Genomic DNA, 17,947 nt, shown 5'->3' on the forward strand with positions numbered 1-17,947 from the left:
TAATAGTTCCCTCCATACCCCCTTGCTTGACAGGCTGCGAGCCTTGGAAAAAGCCCAGCGGTTCCTGTGGCGGCAGCTCTCCACCTCCTACCAGCCAGGAGACAACAGAATTCCGCATCAATATCAGGTGGGAGACGTTGTCTACTTCCGCCGCCACCAGGTACAGACTCTTGAACCTCGCTGGAAAGGACCTTATCAAGTACTCTTGACCACCCCCACCGCAGTCAAGGTCGATGGTATCGCATCCTGGATCCATGCGTCTCATCTCAAACCTGCGCCTTCGCCCTCTGAGTCCCAGTGGAAACTGGAAAGGACTGACAATCCTCTCAAGCTGCGGGTTCGTAGGGTTACTACTTCTTCTCCTCCTTCCCCTAGGGGAACCCAATTCCAACCCGCATAAGCCTTGGAAATGGACAATAACCAGATGGGATGATGGGAAGACTATAAAAACTTGGGATGGAGCAGGGGAGTCTTCTTTTCTAGTGACCCCTTGTAATCTTACCACTCTGGGGAAAGAGCCCTGTTGTGACCTGACCCCCATCTACCTATGTCCCGCATCCAATCAGGGAAAAAGTTACTGTAACAGCCCAGGACACTATTATTGTGCCTACTGGGGCTGTGAGACTTTAGCTTCAAAATGGACAACCTTAAGCGACCCCTTCCTCAAAATAGGGTACCAGAAAACCTGTTCTAATCCTGGAAGCTGTGGGTCTGATGGATGGCCCGGGACCCACCATGGAACACTCATGACCAGCCGTAGGCCTACAACAGATTTCTCACAAAACCCTTGTGCTAAAATTTGGCTTAATATCACTAACCCCTCAGATAATAGTTGGATAACTGGAAAAACCTGGGGAGCCAGATTATACGAAACCGGCACAGACAGGGGGAGGCTAATACTAATTAAAAAGGAAGAAATTCCCCAAAAAGCTATCAGGGTAGGCCCCAACCCTGTTCTGACTATGAAAAACCCAGGGCCTCGTGCGAAGCCTACGCCCCCAGGAAGGCCTAGCAATAGCTCCCTAATTCCCACTTCTTCCCCCCTTCTGACTCCCAATAGTACTTCTCCCTACAATCCAGAGACTCCTGGCGACCGATTATACAACCTAATTCTAGGAGCCTTTTCTGCCCTCAATCACTCCCGAGCTAATCTCACCCAGTCATGCTGGCTTTGCCTGTCGGCTTCGCCACCCTATTATGAAGGAATAGCTATAAATAAGTCATATACCATCCTCCCTAATGGCACATCTTGCAACTGGGACAGTGACCATAAACGCACCCTGTCTGAGGCTACGGGACAAGGAACTTGTATAGGTAACCCTCCTCCCCACGTTAAAATCTTATGTGCCACCATTAATCAAACCCAAGATAATGATAAATTCCTTCAACCTCCCCCAGGTTTAAAGTGGGCATGTAACACTGGAATTACCCCTTGTGTATCTACAAAGGTTTTTAACAACTCTGTCAACTATTGTGTGTTGGTTTCTATATACTCCCGAATTCTCTATCATTCAGGGACAGAATTAGAAACTATACTATTAAGCCAAACCAGATACAGAAGGGAACCAATCTCAATAACCCTGGCAGTTCTTATGGGGGTAACTGCCGCTGCCGGTATAGGCACAGGGACTGCTGCCATTGTACATAGCAATCAACAAACCAGTCAATTACAGGCCGCAATAGATCAAGACTTAAACGAAATAGAAAGATCTGTCTCAGTCCTTCAGAACTCTCTAGCCTCCTTTTCAGAAGTAGTTCTGCAAAATAGGCGAGGACTTGACTTACTTTTCCTTAAAGAGGGGGGACTATGTGCAGCTTTAAAAGAACAGTACTGTTTCTATGCGGATCACTCTGGTGTTGTTAAAGAGTCCATGACAAAACTCAGAGAGCACCTTCATGAAAGACAAAAAGAACGAGAGGCACAACAGGGGTGGTTTGAATCTTGGTTTACTAAGTCCCCCTGGTTGACAACGCTATTATCTGCTCTCGCTGGGCCTTTAATTGTGTTACTTTTAATAATAACTATAGGACCATATATTCTAAATAGAATTATATAGTTTTTACAAAGGCAGATTGGAAATGTCAAATTAATGCTCATCAGACAACAGTACTCAGTATTAAATAACCCAGAAAATCTCTAAGATTAGAGATATGTACAAAAAGGAGTGGGGAATGTAAAGAAGGATTTTATAAAGCTTAACAGTAGCTAACTTTTCTTAGGTAAAGAAGGATTTTATAAAGCTTAACAGTAGCTAACTTTTCTTATGTAAAGAAGGATTTTATAAAACTTAGCAGTAGCTAACTTTTCTTGCCTAATTTAGCTATTTACATGTATTTTAGCTTCTGAATGATAGAAATATCTAGCAAAAGGATTTGTGTCATTTTATATTCACTACTATGCATTTGGTGTGAGTTAAGGATTGTAAAGGAAAGAGTTATGGGCCCCATCAGGCTAAGTAAAACAACTCGGGACCTTCCGGGGTGGTTATCTGCCTCTCCCAACCCCCATGACTCCTTGCACCAGAAATGCTTGTTGTGAAAATGAGCATTACCTGCTTCTTGCATGAAGCAACACCTGTGACCCATGCTCGATCCCCACCCCCCTCCTCCTCCCCCTTAAAAAGCTTCCCCAAACCCAGGCTAGGGGCTCTCTGTTCCTGCGTGTTCAGTGAGCCCCACGCATGTGTAGTAAATAAACCCCTTGCGTGTTGCATGAGAGAACGTCTCTTGGAGTCCTCCTTTGCGTGGAAAAACTCTCGAATTCTTACAATAGACTAATTGGATTCATTATTGCATCTGTCACTGGAATCATTGGAAGCATCACAGTGGCTGCAGTCACTGGAACAGCATTGCAACAAACTGTACAGATGCAGCATTGTTAGAAAAACACCAGTGAACTGTGGCATAGACAATCTCATTGATGAGAAAACTAATAATAGACTAAATGATATAGAAATGACATTGGTTCATATTGGAGATCAAATGTATAATTTAAATTTTTTACAAAGTTTAAAGTGTAAAAGGAATGAGAGCAGTTTTTGTATTACCCTCTTTTAACATATGGCTTGTCTGAAATAGAATGGGAAAAGGGAATAGGCATCTTTTAAGGCTTTCAGATAGTTTAAGTCCTGATATCTTAGAATTACAAAAAGGGGGTATTAGAATGTAAATTAGAATAATCTACATATAGCCTATGGAAGTAATGTTACACAATTACTTACCCAAGAGCTAAAAAATCTTAGGTTTGGGGCTGTTTATACTTCGCTTCCTCCTCAGCTGTGTTTAACAACAAAGAAAAAGGTGATTCTTGCAAAAACTCTTGGCTCCCTCCTGAATCAAAGTCAGAGAGCTTGACTGGCAGCCAATGATGGGTAAGACCCTTCAGAGCCTAAGGGCAACCTAAGACAGGCGCGGTCACCTCTGCTTATAGTCACCCTAAAAAGGTGATTCTTGTTTTCCTCGGTTTATAAAAAAAAGGGGGAAATGTAGAAGCCAAGAGTTTAAAGCAAGACCTACAGAATTTGTTGCCAGCTGCTGGTCTCAGGATGGCGGCGGTAAACTGTGGAGATTGTTATGTAGAGCAGTCTGGGAGGAAGAGAATGTTTACCCAAAACAGTTATGTTAAGTATGAAGAACACTGTGAGATAAGAATCTTGCTCCCTCAGGAAATGCCTGCATATCTATTGACATCCTGTGGTATATAACTAGGATCTGGTTGAGAATAAAGTTGTCTGAAGTCTGTCTGAAGTAAACTCAAGCTTCAGACCCCCTGAGCCCATCTGTGTCTTTCTTTCTTTCTTCATTTCTTTTTTTCTCATCATTCCTTAATATCCTTCGAGCTCCATTTCAATAGGAAGCAACAGGAGATATTTTCCAAGACCTTCTCATCCAGCATTGTAACTCAATCAAATGCTTCTATTCAAAACTCAGCTCTTGAAAAAGGTGGAAAGATTCAATCTTCCTATGTATCACACGCATGCCCTTTGACACTGGCTACATTTTTATGTTGCATTCTTGGTGGTGAGGGCTCTGCTACTGCTTTCTACAGAGTATGAATTTAAATCCTGTCCCCTGTTTCTGAGAGTGTTTATTCTGACTTCCCCTACTCTTGACAATTAATCTTCCAATAGAAAGCATACATCTCTTTAGTATGCTTTAAATTTTGCATGGAAAGGTCCTGCTAAATAATTATTGAATTTATCCACCAGAATAATATTGGATAGATCATATTCTCCTCCTTCTATGTAACATAATATTGAAAGTTTGAAGACTGCAAAATAGTGCCCCATTTCTGCTGGAAAAATAATGGCATTTCCGTCTATATCATGGTGTTTAGCTCTCACCATGATTCCTCAAAATTTATTTTGCAGATATCTACATTGTAATCACTCTTTAACATTTCTCTTCAAACAAAACCCAACACTACACTTCTTTCACCAATAGCACACAATGTTTTCATTTTTGTGTATTCATATATAGATTCTTCAAGAATAAAATTTAATTTTCTGCGAGAATAAATATATCCTCTCAGTTCAGATTCAATTGTAATTGTTGTCACTTAGTTTAAAGGTTCTGGAGAAGAATAAAATTTTGCTAACAAACCCAGGAATACTTTTTGAACTCAGGACAAAATAGAGTTGCTGAAATGGTAATAAAAGTAAAGTGAAGGATTGGTATACATGGCAGAATAGTAAGGTTTCCATTACTCAGTCAGAATATGCTCTACAAAATACCTTTTCTTCACAACCTCTCTATGAGCTGAGTGTATTGAAAAGAGAGCTGGAAGCATTTAAAATTTTGAAAGAGGTACTAGTCACCCTTCCTTCTAAAGTACACTAAAGTGTAAGTAAGTTTGGCATCCAGCATGGCATGTACATGATACGGTGTGACATGTATGAAGTGGACTGGACCTTAACAGTTGTTTCTCCTTCCCTCATCTTTTGGATCCTGTTCTAGTTTGCTCACTGCTGGAATGCAATATATCAGAAACAGAATGGCTTTTAACAAGGGGAATTTAATGAGTTCCTAGTTTACAGTTCTAAGACCGAGAAAATGTTCCAATTAAAACAAGTCTACAGAAATGTCCAATTTAAGGCATTCTGGGAAAGATACCTTGGTTCAAGGAGGCCGATGACGTTCAACATTTCTCTCTCAGCTGGAAGGACACATGGCAAACATGGCAGTGTCTGCTGGCTTTCTTGTGGCTCTACCAAAAGAGACTCTCTCCAAAATGTTTCCTCTTTTAAAAGATTCCAGCAAGTAACTCCACTTTCAGTGGGTGGAGACACATCACCATGGAAATCATCTAATCAAAAGTTACCACCCACAATTGGGTGGGTCACATTTTCATGGAAACTATCAAAATGCTCCCACTTAGCAATATTGAATGAAGATTAAAGAGCATGGTTTTCTGGGGTTCACCACAGATTCAGACCAGCACAGATCTTGTGTTGGAGAAGATGGTGAACTAACAGGTGCATATGTAATCAATATTTATGGGAAGAGTTTCTTACTACCTGAATTGCAGAAAATGTTGCATTTGACAATCTAAAACTTTAGTGGAGTCTTCTCAATTATAAAATATTCATGATAAGAGCAGAAGTATCACATTTCCTGGTTGGGCAGTTTTCCAGGTTTTTTTTTCTGTTCAGTTTCTTTTTCTAGTTGAAAGATATAACTATCTCTACCTTCATCAAAATATTGAGAAAATATGGCTATTAAATTTCCTCACGGATTTTTTAGAGATTTTTTAAAAAGAGATTTCTGCTTAAAGAAAAGTATAAATGCAAGTAAGGTGAGACTTTATTTGCCCTGGAGAGACATCAAAAAATGAGAAGCTGAGAATTTTAGTCCTCAGATTATGGCACAATCAAAACCTAGAGATTTGCAGAGCTGCATGAAGCAAATATCTTTTCTCCATAAATTACAGTTCTCACGTGGGTATGATTAAAACGGAGTCTGATCTTTGGGTTATTACATTGCAATATCAGTGAATTCACAGTTCTCCCAAAGACATAAAGTGAATAAAATTAAGGACCACATCTTTTTCCCCAAACTGAACATGAGCTCAGAGCAATCTCTCATTTCAAAATGTTACTGTAATTTGCCAATCAGAGGGATGGCTCAGGGAACAGGTGATGAAGAAAGCATTAGTGATATTCTACCTCACCGAGAACACAGGAGGTCTACAAAACCCGTGATAATATTATCTAATATCTTGCATTAATAGTTTAAAAACACAGTTGGCAGTGGGAAAATGACCCAAATTGCTCTTCAGAATTGGTGAAGGAGGCCTATGAGTGTAGGAAGTGCTAAGGAAAAGTTACTGGAAAATATCCCTGTCTATAAAAACAATTTTTAAAGAGTAATACTGCATCTGTGAAGTAATCCAGTGATTAGTAAAATCATCAATGAATGAAGAATCAGGGCTGTAATGTCTCTTGTATACTCACCTAACTTTTATGGAATATACAAGAGACAGTCACAGATGGAGATGGATAGGGCTTATTGAAACTTCTTCATGTTGTGAACTCAATTGCAGTATGTGCTCTATTCAATAACTGATTAACACAACCTTGGTAAAAGGTACAGAGCATTTGAAATGACAAATGTTTTTAGCCAAAAGCATATAACATAACAGCAGTTTATTTCTTCTTTCAGGGAGGCAATGCACCTCAGCCCCTCCAGTAATTACAATAATTTTATACCTACCTAATGACCTGTATCAAACATTTACCATGGAATATTCAACCAAAATAATCTGGCTCAATACTGAATCTTAGAAATACATTCCTAAATATCAAATGATGTAAAGAAAATACAGAGTAGACAGGTTTTTGATGGATGAAAAGTAGAGATAAAGTTCTAGTAATAAAGCATATTAACTTTATATACACTGATAACAGTAATTTGATTAATATTTCACAGTATTTAACCTCTGTTTATGTAGACTAAATTTCAGACCTTGAGGTGAAGGATCCTCATACATAGAGACTTTCTCAGCATGAAATCATTTTTAAGGCATGCTTTATGTCCTTGTTTCTAAGACTGTAGATAAAGGGGTTCAGCATGGGAGTGACCACTGTGTACATAATGAAAGCAATTGTACTTGCCCTGTGTTTTGTGTATCTGCAGAACTAAGATACACTCCAAAGGCTGTACCATAAAACAAGGACACCACTGAAAGATGAGACCCACAAGTAGAAAATGCTTTAAACTTGCCTCCACATGATGAAATTCTCAAAATACAGCATGGAATCGTAAGTAAGGGAAAAGAATGCCACTGAGTGGAATACCACCGGGAATTCCAGTTGCAAAATACATCACTAGTTCATTGAGGAAGTTGTCAGAATATACAAGTTGGATTACTTGAGTAAATTCACAAAAAGTGGGGAATTTCCAACTCTGTACAAAAAGTCAATCACAAAAGCATTAGGCCATCTAAAAGAGAATCCAGAACACTCAACATCCATGACACCACCAGCAAGAGACCAGACAGCCTTGAGTTCATGATGCCCATGTAGTACAGTGGTAGACAGATGACCACATAAAAGTCATAAGCAATCAGGGATAAGAGGAAGTCATCTAATCCTCAAAAAACCATGAAAAATACATCAGGGTGAGGCAGCTTCCATTACTTGTAGTTTTTGTCTCTGCCTGGATGTTCACCAGCATCTTTGGGACAGCCATGGAGGTGAAACAGATGTCTGCAAAAGACAGGTTAGCAAGGAAGAAGTACATAGAAATGTGCAGGTGGGCATCCGAGATGGTGGCCAGGATGATGAGCAGGTTCCCAATGAGAGCGACCAGGTACATCATCAGGAACAGAGCAAATAGGAGGGGTTGCACTTCTGTGTCTTCTGAGAGTCCGAGGAGGATAAATTCTGAGACATGCATTTCATTCTCTGATTCCAGGTAACTCATGAAACTGCTGGAACAGAGACCAGAGCAAGGGAGATTTAGGTACAAGCAGCTCTCAGCAAAGTAACATAAATACTGTGGTTTGTGTTGCAAATATACTGACATAATTATTTTTTACTAATCATATAGATATTTAGTGTCCTTTATCTGTAAATGTCAGGGTAAACAAATGTTCTTACTTCTCCTTAATATTTTTGCTAACAAGCCATCCTTGTCCACAATTTAAATTTTTTTCCCAAGGCAATATGTTCCACCTCAAATACTCTTAGACTTTTTTTCATTCAAAAATCATTTGACCAGCTATTTTGCATTTTGTGATGAAATAGTTGGGCCATAGATATTGGTGATGGCAGCACAATATTTTTATTGTCATTAATATTGCAAAATTGCAGGATGAAATGGATAGATTAAGAAGTTTGAGTTGTATATAGATTATTACAATAAAATTTAAAAACAAAATTTTTCTATCTGTATAGATAGAAAGATCAATACTGTTAACACACCATTTCATCTACACCTGATTTATACTTTCATCTCAAGCCCATTCCCAATGTCAAGAAGTTAGTTTATTGATATTTGACAAAATAATTTTAAAGTTCATAAGGAAAGGCAAAAGTCCGAAGCTAATTAGATAATACTGAAGAAGTACGAAGTACAAAATTGGAGAATTTACAACCAGATTATGCAATACTCTCGGATTTGAAGTCTAAATTTTAAGACACTATGATTAAACTATGTTGTATTGGTGAAACGGACACATGAAGTAATGTGTGAGAACTCAATAGATGCAGAAAGCAGATGTTTGGGAACTCAGAAACAGACCCACACAGAGTAGTAAGCTGTCCTTTATGAATGACAAAAGCAATTTTTTTGGAAAAAATAAGATCTTTCAATAAGTGCTGTGGGACAATGGCATATGAACATGCAAAACAAAAAGGAACGTAGCCAAACATTGTATACGTTTCACAAAAATGAACTCAAAATGAATCCTGTACTCAAAATTAAAATGCAAACTATAATACTTCAAGAATAAAACACCCAAGAAAATCTTGTGGCCTGTGCTTTGGTGATCAGTTTTTAGAAATAGTAACCAAATCATGATCCATGACAGAGGATGTTTATTAATTGGACTTCATTAAAATATAAAACTTATGCTCTATGATAGATATTGATAAATGACTTGCATTAATATGTACAAAGAACCATTAACACCCAACAAAAGAAAGACAACATCCACTAAAAAACCGGGTAAATTCTGAAAAACAAGTGAAATGAATAAGACATGCAGGTGGCAAATAAGCATGTGAAAATAGGCTCAAGATCATTTGTAATTAGTGAATTGCAAAATTAAACTGCAGTGATACACCATCACACACCTCTTAGAATACCTGAGGAGCTAAACAGTGACAATAACATGGCATATTGATAATGGGGAGCAGTACATACTCTCATTCACTCCTAGAGAAAACTCAAAATGGTGCAGACAGAAGACAGTTTGGCAGGATTTACCAAAACTAAACTTAGTCTCACCGTTTAGTCAAGAAATTGTGCCCTTAAGTATCCAGCTGATTTGATAACTTAAATCCATACAAAATCCTATACATGAATGTTTTATAGCATACTACATATATGTATATAGTATGTATAATCTCCAAAACCTGAAAACAATGAAGATGTCCTTTATGGTCAATGGATAAACACACTCAGCTATATCTATACAATGGAATATTGCTCAGTGAAAGAAATGAATGTTCCCTCTATTCACAGAACTTAAGCATACATCTGACATGATTACTGGTCATTGAAACAAAGCAGTCTAAATATCCTGCATGAGTATAATTTCAATTATATGACTTTCTTGGTTAGTCCAAATAATAGAGACAATAGAATGAACAGTGACTTCAAGAGATTGGAGAGAGGGAAAGAAGGTTGAATAGGTGAATCAGAGAGCAGTTTTTAGAGCAGGGAATCTATTCTCTATAATCCTATAATTATAAATACCTGACTCTATCACATTTGGAAAACAAAGGATAACCCTTTGTATATGGAAATAAAAGATTAATTGTCATGATAATAGTAATTCTAGGATGGAATGCAAAATGTGATAAAAGAATCTAATTGAGTACAAACATATGAAGTATGCCTACTGAGGGGATGAGGGAATAAGATGCTGAAGTGGTAATACTGGATATGAATGGAGCCTGGAAAATAAAGGGGACAGAAAGGGTGTAAGTACTGTATTCTAGTGGATAAAGCTTATCTTACCAGAGTGTAGGCCGACAATTCTATCTCATCTGAACATGTATACAGGAAACAAGCCATTAAGTAGATGATGTCAGATGAGGAGAGTATGTTTCCCACTGCAGAGTGGGTGGTTAATCATTGGTAAGGGGAGGACTGTAAAGATTCTATCTGGCAATGGTTTAGAGTGAGACACATCAGCATAAGTAGGTTAATATAGGTAGGATGCTAAATCTAGAGATATTTACGGGTCTGTGTATATGCACAACTTGGCAGACATGCAAATATTTTCTTACTCTTTCTTTGGAGAGCACTTAGATGTCCTAGTAACAAAGAACACATGTAGTGCCCAGACCTTTATTTTAACACCATTCTTTAATAAAAGTTTCCTTGGAGAAATGGCTGACCCTAGACCTGGAATAGAAAAATACAGGAAGCTCCAGGAGCATCTTGTACCACCAGAAATTAAGTAGGTACTAAAATGAAGCATTAAATGATTGGGATAGATCCAAGAGACATGAAGACCTCTGAAAGATATTCCATTGCCCAATTGAAATAAACCTCACAACAAAATATATAAAGTAGTATTGTATCACAACCCAAAAAATAAAATGAAGTCATGAGTCTATAATGATTTAAAGAAAATATGTAATATGTGAGTAAGAAGACAAAAATCTCCCATGCAGATGTATGCAAAGCTTTATGTAGATACTGCTGTCTCCAGAAGGTGAGTTGATTCCCACTCCTACAGTGTGTCTTCAAGTACTAACCCCTTCCCAAAGATGATGTATGGAAAAGCAGGACAATGAGGAAATTTAAAGTGGGGGAACTTGATAAGCATTGTGGATTAACATCAATATCAACAGTGAAAAGCGACATAGATGGGATGTGCCCTGGATATATAATGTAACGAAAATAGAATTTTATCTCTGGTGTCTTCCTCCATAACCCATAATCCCAGTCTAATTATGAGAACATCAAACAAATTCCAACTGAGGGACATTTTACAAAATATTTTCACAGCATGCCTGAAAAATATCCAGGTCATCAAAAACAAAGAGTCTGAGAAACTGTCATTTATAACACATATATGTAATGTGGTATGGTGAATGGAAGATGGTCAGAATAAGCATAAATGGATGTGATTTTCTGGAAACTGTTTCTACTATCTTTGCAGCTTCTGTAAGTCTCACACCGTTTTTTAATTTTTTATTGTTTATTCATTTTTACATGGGTAGGCACTGGAAAGTGAACATGGGTCTCTGGTATTGCAGCAGAAAATTCTGCTGCTGAGCCACCATTTACTACCCTCACCCTGTTTTTTAAAATTGCATTTATTAAGAAGTAAAATTATTAGAGAAATGCAGATATCTAGGGAACCAACTCTGAACATCATTCCTGATGTGGTTTTTTGCCTCAGAAAAGAATACGACTCTACTCTTAGTCTCAACTCACCGTCCATTAGATCAGAACAGAGATAATAAATAATTATATATTCATATAACAATTGCCAGAATAAAAAAATTGATGACTGTAAAGTGTCTGGCATTGGGTTTAGTGTTAATGGAGAACAGTTTTATACACTGTGATTAACCCCACCCATACTCATTCCCCAAACTTCCAAGCCCACTGCCACTATGCAATTTCCAGTCTTCATCATTTCCCCCATGAATTTGACAACAGAAACTGATCTAGAACTTTCCAGAGGGCAAGAATTTTCATGGGCATCAACTTCTTTAAACCCCGCACTGACTCTCCAATAACTTCAAATATCAATATTAATCTTGTGGGCAAAATGCAAGGCTTTGTGTTATCTGACTGCTGACAAGCTTCCAAACTTGAGGTTCTTTTGCTCACACCCTAAAGTGATACTACTAAAGTTACTGTTAATGAATGGGTTTCTTGACTCATAATATATTCCCCACTCTCATGAGCAGAGTCTGTAACTCACTGAGAAATTATCAAGGAATTATTTGAGTTCACCAAGGCAGGTTCTTCCTTGAAGGATAGATGAAGTTGGCATCTCTGCTCCCAGGAAGTTCAGGTGGATGTAAATAATCATGAGGTCTCTAGAAGGGAAAATTATGTTTCTACCTCACTAGAGACTGGTAAACTCAACTTTTTAGATAATGTTGGTGAGGAATTTATGTTTCCATGCTTTTATGAATTTAATTCCCATGCGCGTCTTCCGGAGAAGATGGCGGCTTAGTAAGACGCGCGGATCTTAGTTTCTCCTCCAGGACAGCTACTAGGGGAGTAGAAATGATACAGAACAGCTCCCAAAGCCACGACAGAGATAAAAAAGACAGCGTACCCCATCCTGGAACAGCTGGCTGGCTGAGAGAACCCGCTCTGGTGAGATCGCCGAGGGGTGCGGGCTTCACCGGGTGGGGCGGCAAGCGGCTTGAGTCACTCCCTTCCCCCTTCCCGGGCCAGCTGGGAGAATTGGACAGGCGGTCCCCTCAAACCATGGCAGCTGGCGCCCACACCATGTGCGGCCCCCCAGACCAAATGAGAGAATTGGATCAGAAATCCCCAGGCCACGGAGAATGTTGATGGGGGGGCCCCCTTCCAAACCCGTGACTCCCCAGGAACGTGCACTCTCCCAGGCAGGCTGCTGCGGCTGGCGCCCTCCCATCACGCTTGGCGCCCCGGGCCGACTAGGAAATTCGGATGGGCGCTTTCCCGGGCTGCGGCGGCCAGCGACCCTCCCCGTGTTCGGACCCCGGGCCGGCTGGCACACTTCCAAGCCACTTTGGCTAGCAAACCTCCCGGACAGCGAGAGTTTTCCAAAGTTAAAGGACCCACAGCACCTTTTACTGGTGGAACCCGCAGACAAACGTGTGCCACGAGTGCCACCTACTGGGCAGGATAAGAAAAACAGAACCCAGAGATTTCACAGAAAAATCTTCCAAACTTTTGGATCCAACACCCAGGGAAATCTGTCTAAATGCACAGATGCCAGCAGAAGATAACGGATCATGCTCAGAAAGTTGAAAATATGGCCCAGTCAAAGGAACAAACCAATAGTTCAAATGAGATACAGGAGCTGAGACAACTAATGCTGAATATACGAAAAGAAATGGAAAACCTCTTCAAAAATGAAATCGATAGGGCGGGCCGCGGTGGCTCAGCGGGCAAGAGTGCTTGCCTGCCATGCCGGAGGACCCCGGTTTGATTCCCGGCCCCAGCCCATGTAAAAAACAAACAAACAAACAAAATATAATAAAATAAGAAAATGTTTAAAGATGTTTCCCTTTCTTCCTCCCTTCCTTCCTTCCATCCTTCCTTCCTTCTCTGTCTTTCTTTCTTTCCTTCCCTTCCTCCTTCTCTCTTTAAAAAAAAAAAAAAAAAATTAAATCGATAAATTGAGGGAGGACATGAAGAAGACATGGGCTGAACATAAAGAAGAAATAGAAAAACTGAAAAAACAAATCACAGAACTTATGGAAGTGAAGGACAAAGTAGAAAAGATGGAAAAAACAATGGATACCTACAATGATAGATTCAAAGAGACAGAAGATAGAATTAGTGATTTGGAGGATGGAACATCTGAATTCCAAAAACAAACAGAAACTATCGGGAAAAGAATGGAAAAATCTGAACAGGGTATCAGGGAACTCAAGGACAATATGAAGCGCACAAATATACGTGTTGTGGGTGTCCCAGAAGGAGAAGAGAAGGGAAAAGGAGGAGAAAACCGAGTGGAAGAAATTATCACTGAAAATTTCCCAACTCTTATGAAAGACCTAAAATTACAGATCCAAGAAGTGCAGTGTGCCCCAAAGAGATTAGACCCAAATAGGTGTTCTCCAAGACACTTACTAGTTAGAATGTCAGAGGTCAAAGAGAAAGAGAGGATCTTGAAAGCAGCAAGAGAAAAACAATCCATCACATACAAGGGAAACCCAATAAGACTATGTGCAGATTTCTCAGCAGAAACCATGGAGGCTAGAAGACAGTGGGATGATATATTTAAATTACTAAAAGAGAAAAACTGCCAAACAAGACTCCTATATCCAGCAAAATTATCCTTCAAAAATGAGGGAGAAATTAAAACATTCTCAGACAAAAAGTCACTGAGAGAATTTGTGACCAAGAGACCAGCTCTGCAATAAATACTAAAGGGAGCACTAGAGTCAGAACCGAAAAGACAGGAGAGAGAGGTATGGAGAAGAGTGTAGAAAGAAGGAAAGTCAGATATGATATATATAATACAAAAGGCAAAATGGTAGAGGAAAATATTATCCAAACAGTAATAACACTAAATGTTAATGGACTGAATTCCCCAATCAAAAGACATAGAATGGCAGAATGGATTAAAAAACAGGATCCTTCTATATGCTGTCTACAGGAAACACATCTTAGACCCAAAGGTAAACATAGGTTGAAAGTGAAAGGTTGGGAAAAGATATTTCATGCAAATAACAACCAGAAAATAGCAGGAGTGGCTATACTAATATCCAACAAGTTAGACTTCAAATGTAAAACAGTTAAAAGAGACAAAGAAGGACACTATATACTAATAAAAGCAACAATTAAACAAGAAGACATAACACTCATAAATATTTATGCACCGAACCAGAATGCCCCAAAATACGTGAGGAATACACTGCAAACACTGAAAAGGGAAATAGACACAAATACCATAATAGTTGGAGACTTCAATTCCCCACTCTCATCAATGGACAGAACATCTAATCAGAGGATCAATAAAGAAATAGAGAATCTGAATATTACTATAAAGGAGCTAGACTTAACAGACATTTATAGGACATTACATCCCACAACAGCAGGATACACCTTTTTCTCAAGTGCTCATGGATCACTCTCAAAGATAGACCATATTCTGGGTCACAAAGCAAGTCTTAACAAATTTAAAAAGATTGAAATCATACACAACACTTTCTCGGATCATAAAGGAATGAAATTGGAAATCAATAATAGGCAGAGTGCCAGAAAATTCACAAATACGTGGAGGCTCAACAACACACTCTTAAACAACGAGTCGGTCAAAGAAGAAATTGCAAGAGAAATTAGTAAATACCTCGAGGCGAATGAAAATGAAAACACAACATATCAAAACTTATGGGATGCAGGAAAGGCAGTGCTAAGAGGGAAATTTATTGCCCTAAATGCCTATATCAGAAAAGAAGAAAAGGCAAAAATGCAGGAATTAACTGTCCACTTAATGGAAGAACTGGAGAAAGAACAGCAAACTAATCCCAAAGCAAGCAAAAGGAAAGAAATAACAAAGATCAGAGCAGAAATAAATGAAATTGAAAACATGAAAGCAATAGATAAAATCAATAAGACCAGAAGTTGGTTCTATGAGAAAATCAATAAGATTGATGTGCTCTTATCAAGATTGACATAAAGAAGAAGAGAGAGGATGCAAATAAATAATTCCCATGAGCCTCATAAATGAAGTATTCTCTCATCTCTCTGCTCTCTAAGATATTTAGTTCTTTAGAAGTAAAAGCAAACAAATGAACAAAAGGTACAGCAATGCAAACTTGAGTGAATTTTGACCCTTGGGAGAAAATTTTGGAGCCTCATTTTTATCTGTTTTCCCAGTGGACGCCTTCTGTGAGGTCAGAAAACTGAAGGTTTCCCATAATGATTTCTATACCACTGATTCAAGAGAGAGGTTCTGTGTGCACCGCAATATCTTGCCTCTGATTTCTGTTTTCTGAATTTGATCTGATTTATGGGGTTTCCCTCTCTCAACAAGGGTTCCACTTGTTTCACTGCTTTTCCTTTTTCATGTATAGTTAGCAATGCCTGTTCAAATCACTCAATTATTTATTTTCAGTCATTCAACAAACATTTATTCAGCAATACTGTATGGAAAGCACAAAACTATCATCTGAGAATGAAGAAAACAGTAATATATTGTGCCTGCTCTCAAACACCAAACTTTCATGGAGATAAATAAACACAGCACCTGATGATGGTAATGAAGCCTTGGTGAAGGGTAATTCCATATGAATGAGGATCAGCTTTTCCATTTCTCCTAAAATGGATCATGGGACTCTGATAGAGATCATGTTCAAACTATTGATCACTTTGGGTATTATTGACACATAAACTATTATTTCTCAGAATGTTATTTGTCAGATTGAAGTGGTGCCTCTTCTATACTGGAAGTGCTCCAATGTACTCAACTTGTCACTAAGTGACAACAAGTTCCCCAAGAAATGATGACTTATCAGGTGGAGGAAGTCTGAAAACACAGTGCCTTCTTGGGGTTGCAACAAATGGTTTGCTGCAGAGCAACGTCTGCTGGAAAGGCCACAGAATTGCTTCTCCATGCAGCCATCAAACAGGTTTTTGGTGTCTTTCCTGTTGCTTTCCCCAGGGTTCTTCAGAATGGCCTGTGCCTCCTTGTAGTTCCCTGCACAATTTTTGCATGGGAAATACTTCCTTGTGAGGATCGTCTTTGGGATCACACTCCTGCCCGAATTTCTCCTCCAGGCAAAAGCAGCTGGAGGCAACAAAAGCAAATTAAAATAAAGACACTATACAGCAAAACAAAATCTAACAGAACAATCAAATTTCCCTGAGCAGTAATAGAAGGAAGGAAGCTTTCTCCTTGGGGTAAGAGTTGCACAATAGTGCAATCTTTAAAATTGCACTGCACATCCAGGGTAAAAATCTCAAGAACAAACTAAAAAAATCTGATCACTTATACATGGACTCATACATTCTAAAGGCCTAGAATAAGGTAAGCCAAGTATAAATTAAGAGCTTTAACACAAAGCCAGTCAACAATAAAGCCCTCAGCAAGAGGGAGAAACTGAACTTCCAAATGGCCTCACCAAGATAATCAGATGCTGAGACATCAGCAATGATTTAAAAGCCATTCTAAGAACATGAATGTATGGCTGAGGGAAAGGAATAACTTGAAATTTTGAATGAACACAGAATTTAGAAACACTAATCAGAGACATTCAAACAAATGCCCTAAATCAATTCAAGAAGATGAAGGAAAGTATGGATAAAGAGTTCAAGGATATTAAGAAGACACTGGAGTAATAAAAAGACTTGAAATGATGAAAAGAAAGGAAACAGCACTTTGGGGGACGAGTGGACAATAGAAAAGTTTAAAAGTACCCTAGAGACCCAGGACAGCATATTTGACCTGGCAGTAGAAAGGATTGGCAAATTAGAATACAGGATATAGAAATTTACAGACTGGAGAGAAAGAAAAGATGGAAAAATATGAGCAGTGTGTCAAGGATATAAATGACTTCATGAAGTGCATACAAATACGCTTATTGGATGTCCCAGGAGGATAAGAAAAGTAAAAGGGGTAGAAAGAAGACTTGAGTAAAATTTGACTGATATTTTCAAGTCTTAGGAAGAACATAAATGTAAATACCCAGGAAGCACAACATATTCAAAATAGAATAAATTGTAATAGGCTTAAACCAGTACAAATGCTGACAAGAATGACAAATGTCATAGCTAAAAAGTGGATCCTGAAAGCAGCAGGAGGAAAGCAAGTCATCACACACAAAGGGAATTCAATTAGATTAAGGGTCAATTTCTCATTAGAATCCATAGAGGTGAGAAGACAATGGTACGGTATATTTGTCTCTGAAAGAGAGAAAAATGCCAGTCAAGAATTCTTTATCTGGAGAAATTGTCTTTCACACATTTGTACAGTTAAAATATTCACAGGTAAGAAGGAAACATTTCTCTCTCAAGAAATGTGAAAGGGAGTTCTGCAGGCTGAAAGGAAAAGAGAGGAGAGATAGCCTTGGAGGAGATCATAGAAAAT

The 17,947-nt window shown here is 38.7% G+C and overlaps 1 pseudogene; it reads right to left on the minus strand.

Moving 5' to 3' along the window:
- Window positions 1-6,998: 6,998 nt before the first annotated feature.
- On the minus strand, window positions 6,999-7,923 carry LOC143649349 (olfactory receptor 7A10-like; annotated as a pseudogene).
- Window positions 7,924-17,947: the final 10,024 nt, after the last annotated feature.

Source organism: Tamandua tetradactyla, chromosome 11 (assembly GCF_023851605.1).
Source record: "Tamandua tetradactyla isolate mTamTet1 chromosome 11, mTamTet1.pri, whole genome shotgun sequence".
Lineage (NCBI taxonomy): Eukaryota > Metazoa > Chordata > Mammalia > Pilosa > Myrmecophagidae > Tamandua > Tamandua tetradactyla.